Here is a 9,011-nt window from a genome sequence, read left to right as displayed (position 1 = left end):
AATCACATTGCCATTTGGTTGAATTTCTTCATTATACAGATTAAGAAATGGAAAATGTGACACTCAAGAATGGCACGCAATGAAAGCTGTGTAAAACTGCGACTAGAGCTCAGGCAACAGGACGTGGGAATTTCTCACCAAACCACGTGCTGTTCTTGAGGATCTTGCCTCAGTGCCCCTCACATCTCCACCGCAGGGCATCGTGCCATATGCATAATGAGCTCTCTGACTGGCTGATTGATTGATTACTCACTCAGCGCTCCTGGCAAAGCAGTTCTCACTCTGTTGAACAAATTATCTTCATGCACTGCAGTCTCCAGAGCTGAGATTAGGGGAGCTCACTGTAATCTTCAAATCATTTAGCAATGTCTTGGAACCACTGGACATGATACAAGGATCTAGGAAAAATGTCTTCTGTTGGCATGTGGAAAGGAAGGGGGGGGGAAGCAGGAACTCTGAGGCACTGTGCTAGGGATTTTAGTTTTGTTTTCTACTGCCTGTTTTTATAAATAAAGTTTTTTTTTGGAACACAACCATATATTCACGCTACGATGGCAGAGTTGAGTGGCTGCAGTAGAAACCATATGGTCTGCCTATCCTAAAATATTTACGGTGTGGCTCTTTATAGAAGAAGTTTTCTGAACCTTGATGTAAACCATTCATCAGCCCTCAAGGGTGAATATTACTCTCCTCACCTAACCAAAGGGGAGCTGGTACTCAGGGTAGTGTTGCTTGTCCATCCCACCACCCAAATCATGGCGGAATGGAACTCAGGTATTTGATTCCAAAACCCATTGTCATTTGACCAGATGCCCACAGGATAAAGTTCAAATTTCCTAGTAGGGATCAAACCCACTTGTCCAACTTCTCCCTCCCATGTGCGCATCAGGCCAGCAACCTTGAACTCCCTGCTGGCTTCCAAGCACACCAACTTTCTGCTTCTGCATCTTTGTAAATGATATTTCCTTTTCACCAAATCCCCGACCTCTTTCTCTATAAGTAAAATCCCTTCATGACGCATCGCAAATCTTACCTCCTCCAGGGAACCTGCTCTTTGTCAGACAGTTAATGAGAACAAGAGCCAACATTATTCGTGTTTTCTTTGAAACATGGACTAGGCTGGCCGCTCTGCTCTGTGTTCTATGTAATCTTTTTATGACAACCCTATGAAGTAGGCACTGATAGTCGCACTTTCAAGGGGCACACTCAGGTTGAGAGGGTTAAGTAACTTGGCCAGGGTCCCAGGACTAGAGGTTTGGACCTGGGATTTGGCCTGGGTCTGTCTGATGTTGGAGTTCAACTGTTACCACCACGCTCTACACAGCATCTGCTGTGTGCTCTTGCGGTTTCTCCTACAGACCTGGTTTTATAGCAGTTGCTCAGCCTGGTGCCTGTCTCCTGGAGGCTGGGAGCCCCTGGGGGGCAGCGAGCACATCCCTTGACAACTGTAATCTGGCCCATGGAACAGTCACTGTTTGTGGGAGAATGCTAGCACCTTGTCTTCACCGTGCCAACCCTGAACCTCATTTTCTTGTTCTATCCATATTATTTCAACAGCAATTTGGGGAGACAAGATTTCCCCGAATTCCTTTCTGTTGGTGCCACCATCTCTCTGCCTCTGAGTGGATTGCGTGCAGATGACAACCCAGGCCCGTTCCTGGCTCGGCTCAGGACTTAGATTTTTCTTTGGTCTCTTGGTATGTCTTTATTAGCGTTTGAGAAAGGTTCTTGTTTCATCCATAATCAAGTCAAAGTTCATAGCTGTGAATAAAAGATGGGTTAAAAATAGCAACGACAAAATGACTTCTTTTCCCCTGTGGCCTGCCTTCCTCTAGAAAACCCCCCAATTTTGAGCAGCGATGTGCATCCACACACCGTATAGGCTTGCTCAGATTCAAGAAAGGGAAACGTGTTGAACTATCATTACTCACTGATAAATAATAACAGCAGCAACATCAACAATAACATCCTGACTGCGGTCAGTTGGCACACTTCATGGTGCATTTTATGCTATGGGAGCTGGGGACAGGGCGCAGGCCCCGCCCTCTTGCGGCTCCCAGCCCGCTACAGTGCACTGTGATTGGGGATCTCGGAAGAGGGGCCCCTGCAAGCCCGTGGGGTGGGAGGCGCAGGGAAGGGCCTCGGGAGGGGGCGATGGAGGATGGCAGCTATAGGCCTCAGGCATCAGCTGGAGCTTGGTGCAGCACTCAGATAGCTCTTGCTTTGTCCGGGACGAGTGACTGAGGAAGGGTCATTCAAACGCAGGTTCCATGGTGCCCAGCCTGCTCTCTGCAGGTTCTGAGTTCAGAGGAATGGTGGAGTGGGGATTATATCTGGGGCCCACCCACCGACTCCCAGGTCCCTACTGAGGGGATCTAAAGACCATGGAGAGGTGGGACGGTGCATGGCAGCCCTCCCCAGCCCCTGTCTCCACCCCTCTCCCATCCCTTCTCTGACACCCACATTGCTGACCTCGTCAGGGAACATCATTCTTTCCTGGGACAACACAAATAAGTGGTATGAAGAATCCACTGGCTTCTCTTGCCTTGCATTTTAACGGCGGTTCCAAAGGAATGTGTCTGAGCTGCACTGTGGAAGGGTATGGAATTATCTATCAGCTCGACAAATGATCCATCCCATCGGGATTTCTGGAGGAGAACTGGCCCTGTGCTACACTAGCCATCTCAGCTGGGCTTTGCCTGCCTGAGTCTCCTCCAGGATGCTGGAAGGAACTGGAGGGTCCAAGGTAGAGTCAGGGTCTCAGCTGCAGGTCCAGGAAGAGCCACATGACTGTCAGCATGGCTCCCATCAGCACCAGCCCTGGAACAACCCTGGAATGAGCCAGGGAGCGTCTCTTGTTTTCTCATCTTGGTTTGTGGCTACTTTGCCGTGAGACCAGAGGCAAGGGGTGTTCAGCCTGGGCAGTGTCACCTCTGCCCCGTCTCCCTCGCAGGGTGGAGGAGGACACGTGGCTTCGTGCACACGGCCATGTTTTGAACGGTTTCTAGGAGGCCTAAGTGCGTGCTATAGATCCATTGCCTTGTGTTCTAGGAGGATGGGCAGGGATGTAGTGACTGGGGACGGGGCTGGGTCCCCGCTGATGCATAATCCTGTCTCTGGCATCTCTCTGTGGATTTCCCCTTGGTTTTGAGGGGCGGAGTGGGGGGAGGGCGCTAAGTGTTTCTTGTTCAGTATTCCTGGTCCCAGTGATAACAGAGGTTGTGAATTATGGACGCGGCAGCAAATGTTTTTAATCTCCCATGAAACAAAACCAGTGTGTTTTCGGCACCAGGGGCCGAGGGCAAGGGAACAAGCAGACAGCTGCTCTGATATGGCTAACTCGGGCTGACGTCAATGAGAGTCAGTCCAGGCCAAGGGCTCCGCTCAGGAAGCTTCAAAGTGATACCGAAAACAAATTTGCATTTTTTCCTTTCACGGGAACTCAGCTACTCTCAGTTCCACCGAGATGTTTTCACCAGCCTTTGCAACTGGCTAGTTATGCTGAATAAACAGGGCTTGCAGTGTAGTGGGAATGCAGCGTGAGTTTTTGCTTTATACTTCCCCTTTAAAATTTATGCAGCGGGATTAATGTTCCCTGGCCCCGGATGAAAACACTGGCAGGCGCTGACTTTTCTGCTCCTCTTAGGAAATAGTCTGTCCTAAGGTCGCTTGAAATGGAAAACAGTCTGAATTTGGAATTTGAACGCCCAGGCCAAGATATTAGTCAAAACTGTAAACTTTGACATCTCATTCTCCCTGCTCCAGCTTCGCTTGTTTAGGGTTGGAAGCCTGCGTGGGAAAGGGGGCTTCTCTGCTGGACTCCTGCACCCCACTCCCGCTGCCCCCCTTCCCCCCCAAGGTGCAACCTAGGGTGGAGGGAGGAGTAGAAAAGAGAAGGCAGCTCTCACTTGAGTGGGGGAGTGGCGGGGGGCTGGCTGAGGCTCTGAGCTGACTTTTCTTCTGGTGGGGCTCTTCTGAGGGCCTGCCCTTGTCTGCTAGGTGGAGGCGTCCCTCTTCTGGGTGGTCACTTGTGACTTTTCCCTCCATCCCTGGGTTTTACCGCCAGCTCCTGGCTGCTGGGGTCTCTGGCTCTCCGGACAGCCCTACTGGTCACTCCCCGAGATGCCGCCATACTGCCTCTCTCCCCGTGGGGCCCACATCTGGCTCCAACCTTCACGCATCGCTTGCTCGGACAAACTCTGGAATGGAAGGTGACCCCAACCCAGGGGCTTGCTGCAGGAGTCACCTGCAGATTTGTTCCCCGTGCTCGCTGTAACACATCACCACAAAACTTGATGGCTTAAAGGAAAAGAAGTCTGAAATCAGTTTTACTGGGCTAAATCAGGTGTCAGGAAGGCTGAGCTCCCTCTGGAGGCTCACAGGGAGGGTTTGCTCTTTGCTTCTTCTGGCTTCTGAGGGCTAATGTCATTCCTTGGCTTGTGGCCCCATCAGTCCGGTCTCTGCCTCTCTGGTCACGTCGCCTTCTCCTCCGTATGTGGCTGGGTTCCCTGGCTGGGAAAGGGCCCCAGCCTTGCCTGCCCACAGCTGCAGGGAGTCACATGGTAAACTCTCTATGTAGCTGCGTGGAAACCCCCGCCCCCCGCCCCACATGTGTGGGGTGAGCGGGCAGGCCCCTACTTGACCTTCACGAAGCACGGCTTTCTTCAAAGATACTCCTCTCGGCAAACCCCCTCTTCAAAGTCCTGTCTCTCAACAAGCTGATTTGTTTAGACTCTCCAGGCAGTGGGAAGATTCAAGGTTGTGGATCTTAACCGTTTCCTGTGAACACCTCTTCTTGCTTTGCAATTTCACAGTGGAAGCAGCGTGGCCCCCGGAGTGCCACTTTTTCACATTCGGTTACACTGGTGATGGGATTGTTAGTGGCTGATGGTGCGGGGGCTGTCCCCTTCAAGGTCATGCACACTGTGGCCTGCAGCGGTTGCCTGTGGAAGGGCCAGGGGAGCTGCCCGCACCCGGCACCCTGGCCTCAGATGCCTCCATCCGTGGAGAGCATGGAGCTCTTTCTGTGAGTTCACACCACGGTGCGTAGTGCCGCCCGGGGTTCTTTCTGCACCCGTTCCCAAAGTGCTGACCGTGTCCCATCCTTACACGGTCAGAGGACTGCCGGTGGGAGGCTCTGAGAAGCAGGTGCTGCAGCACGACAGTGGAACTCTAGTGACAAATGATGCAGACCCACTCAGTCTTTGGGTTTCCAACTTGCAGCTGGGGTGCTGATCTAGAAATTTCCTATTCTGTGGGTTAGCAGATTATCATTTGATAGGGCTCGATGTTTGTGTGAACTAAGCTGAGATGGACTCGCTGGTCTGGAAGGAAAATGTACTCCTCGGCTCTCAGAGTGTGGGTCCAGCTTTTAGGGGAAAAAAATGGAACAGATTTGTTTGGAAGGTTCCGGAGTGTTCAGGTAATAAATCCTCTTATCTCCTTCTTCCACCTTAGCAGTGAAGACAAGTGGCCTGTCTCTTGGCTGCTAGACTAGGGAATGAAAAATCAGAGCTGGGCTAAATTCCTAGAGACTTGGGGATGCTGGTGAATAGGGAACCCATTTGCTCACAGAGTTACCTGTGAAAACTGTAGTTTATAGAAGAAGAAACTGACAAATATCAGCAAAACCATTGTTCAAAATGACTAAGTCCTCAGAGGCCAAGATTGCTCAGGGATCTGTCAGCATGCCTTGATTTTTTTTTGTTGTTAAGATTTTATTTTATTTTTTTAATGTAATCTCTACACCCAATGTGGGGCTCAAACCCACAACCCGGAGATCAAGAGTCACATGCTCTAGTGACTGAGCCAGCCAGGAGCCCCATGACTTTTTTTTCTTTACTGAAACGTACCGCACCCCTTTCTCCTTTACCACCTCAACCCACCACCCCCATCAGTGACTTGATAGAAAATTCGAGTCTTCTATTCTCTCCCAACTCACTTTAGTCCTGATTCTCAGAGGCCAAAATGTCATTGGCTCAGGTGGCTCAGGGGTCTGTTCTGAGTTGGCACACCTCTTTTATTCAGATAATTTTGGGGGAAACTGGGGAAGATTTGGGGACAGGCTCGCAGTCAGGTTTCCCCTAGTGTGATAAACCTGGAATCTGTTACCTGGAGCCTTTGTTTGCTGGGACAGCTACAGAACACCACAGACCAGGGGTCTTACACCACAGAAATTAATTTTCTCACAGTTCTGGAGGCTGGAAGTGTGACATCAAGGTGTCGGCAGAGTTGGCTCCTCCTGAGGCCTCTCTCCTTGCCTTGCCAATGGCCGACTTCTCTGGGGGTCTTCACGTGGTCCTCCGTCTGTCTGTGTCCTAATGTCCTGTTCTCATAAAGACGCCACTCACACTGGATTAGGGTCCACCCACGTGACCTCACTTCCCTCTTCAAAGATTCTATCTCCAGATGTAGTCCCATTTTGAGGTACTGGGGGTCGGGACTTCAACACATGAATTTTGGGGGCCACAATTCAGCTCATAATACTCAGGAACCCCTGATCTGAACTCGGCTGCTCTGGACCGGACTGGGATGGAATGCAATGGAAGAAGCGGGTCTGGCTACTGTCCTCCTCACAGCCCTGTTTCCACTCACGGTGTGATTCCACAAGCTTCTTTTCTTCCTTCTCATTGTCCTGCTCCAGCCTCCAAGCTGTTTCCCACAGCAGCCCGAGGTCAGCGACGGGACTCTCTGTAGCTGAGTCTCCTTTTCTGCTCCTTTTGGACACACCTTTCCTTCCCAGAAAAGAGGGAATCTTTTCAAGTCCTGCCAGTGGTCACAGTCGAGTGAAATATGAACACAAGGGCTGACCTAGGGGAAAGGGAGCTGCCAAAGGGCATCGGGCAGGGGAGTGAGAAGGCAAGTTTGCACATTATTTTTAGTGCCAGCATACGATACACCACGTTCTCCCCTTTGCTTCCCTCCCCCTCCCACATGTGTAGCCTCCTGGTTCCAGCAGGCAGACAGGCCTGCTTTGACTCATGCCTCTGCCATTTACTAGTTGTATGGGCTTGGCCAGGTGACTTAATCTTCTTGGGACTTGGTTTCATCACATATAAATGGGGATAGTAGTGTTTGCCTCACAGTGTTGTTGGGGGGATTACTTAAAATGGTGTTAGGGGCTGAACTGTGTCTCCAAATTCCTACGCTGAGGTCCTAACTCCCAGTTCCTCAGAATGTGGCTGTTTTTGAAGACAGAGTCTTTAAAGAGGTGATTAAGTTAAAATGAAGTCATTAGTGTGGACCCTAATCCACCATGATACCATGACTGGTGTCCTTTTTTTTTTTTTTTTTTTAAGATTTTATTTATTTATTTGACACAGAGACAGCCAGTGAGAGAGGGAACACAGGCAGGGGGAGTGGGAGAGGAAGATGCAGGCTCCTAGCGGAGGAGCCTGATGTGGGGCTCGATCCCAGAACGCCGGGATCACGCCCTGAGCAGAAGGCAGACGCTTAACAACTGAGCCACCCAGGCGCCCCCATGACTGGTGTCCTTATAAGAAGGGGCGATTAGGACACAGACAGACACACAGAGGGATGACCATGGGAGGACATGGGGCAAGGAAGAAGACGGCCATCTGCAAGCCAGGGAGAGAGGCTTCAAAAGGAGCTGACCCTGACAACATCTGATCTCAGACTTCCAGCCTCCAGAACTGTGAGATAATAAATTTCTGTTGTTTAAGCCGCCCGGGCTGGGGCAGTTTGGTACGTCGCCCTGGCAAACTAAGTTACCAGGTTTCAAGCTGATCACGCTGGAGAAACTCTGGCTCCGAGCCTGTCCCCAAATCCCCCTCAGTTTCCCCCTGGGATTATCAGGATAAGAGAGACGTGCCCACTCAGAACAGATCCCCATCCGAGCCAACAACGTCATGGCCTCTGAGAATCAGGAATAAGGTGATTCGGGACTCCCGGACGTCAGACTTCCAGCCTCCGGGACTGGGAGAAAGTAACTTTCTGCTGTCTCGGCCCCTCCGTGTGTGGTACTTCGTTCCTGCAGCCCTAGCAAACTAATACCTGGTACATAAACGGTTTTCTTCCTTTTCTCCTGCTCTCTTGCTCCTCACCACCCCCAGCTGGAGCAGTCTTGGGCTAGCCCGCTGCAATCTGCAAACTCAAGTCAGGACACACATGCAAAGGGCTAAACATGGAATGGGACTCACAGAGCAAGGGAGAACAAAAGACTATGTTAGAAAAGCATCTGACACCTCAAACAAAAAGTACCTTAAAAATCACCTAAAAGTTGGCACCTTAAAAAAATGGTGAAAGCTGACTCTCAGTTCATGGTCCCTTTCTTGGTTTTTTCAGGGGTTCCCTACTGAGCCCCTCGTCCCCACGGCTGTCATGAAATGGGGAATCATCTGGGGCCTTCGTGGTCCCTTGGAACCCCCGCTCAGGCTCTGCGTCCTAAGTCGGGGAAAATCGACAGCTTGGCAACATTGTCTTCCAATCCAGTAATGTGGCGTCTCTCCTCCTTTGCTTAGTTCTTTGAGATGTTCAAGAAAGGCTTACAATTTTCTTCCATAAAGACTCGCACATCTTTTGTGATTTTGTACTTCTGAGTGTTTTAATTTTTTGTGATTTTGGTATTTTTATTTTTTTTATTTTTTTATTTTATTTTATTTTTTTTAAAGATTTTATTTATTTATTTGACAGAGATAGAGACAGCCAGCGAGAGAGGGAACACAAGCAGGGGGAGTGGGAGAGGAAGAAGCAGGCTCATAGCGGAGGAGCCTGATGTGGGGCTCGATCCCATAATGCCGGGATCACGCCCTGAGCCGAAGGCAGGCGCTTAACCGCTGTGCCACCCAGGCGCCCCATGATTTTGGTATTTTTAAAGCCTACATTTTGTTTTTATTGCGGGTGTACAAAAAGGCAGCTGAGTTTTATATTTAGATTTTGTGTCCAGCGATCTTGTTATGCTCTTATTAAGTGTAAGAATGTATATGATTTAGGAAGATTTAGGAATGATTAGGAAGATCCCTCTGTAGAAACCATGTCATCTGCAAACCGTG

At 50.2% G+C, this 9,011-nt stretch overlaps 1 long non-coding RNA gene across 1 annotated transcript; it reads right to left on the bottom strand.

Moving 5' to 3' along the window:
- Positions 1-4,296: 4,296 nt before the first annotated feature.
- LOC130543078 (uncharacterized) lies at positions 4,297-6,785 on the bottom strand. Its single transcript, XR_008958095.1, has 2 exons — positions 6,112-6,785; positions 4,297-5,368 (listed from the first exon to the last, which is right to left on the bottom strand). It is a non-coding gene; the product is annotated as an uncharacterized LOC130543078 (long non-coding RNA).
- Positions 6,786-9,011: the final 2,226 nt, after the last annotated feature.

This window comes from Ursus arctos, unplaced genomic scaffold, assembly GCF_023065955.2.
Source record: "Ursus arctos isolate Adak ecotype North America unplaced genomic scaffold, UrsArc2.0 scaffold_7, whole genome shotgun sequence".
Lineage (NCBI taxonomy): Eukaryota > Metazoa > Chordata > Mammalia > Carnivora > Ursidae > Ursus > Ursus arctos.
This window is presented reverse-complemented; position numbering and strand designations above follow the sequence as displayed.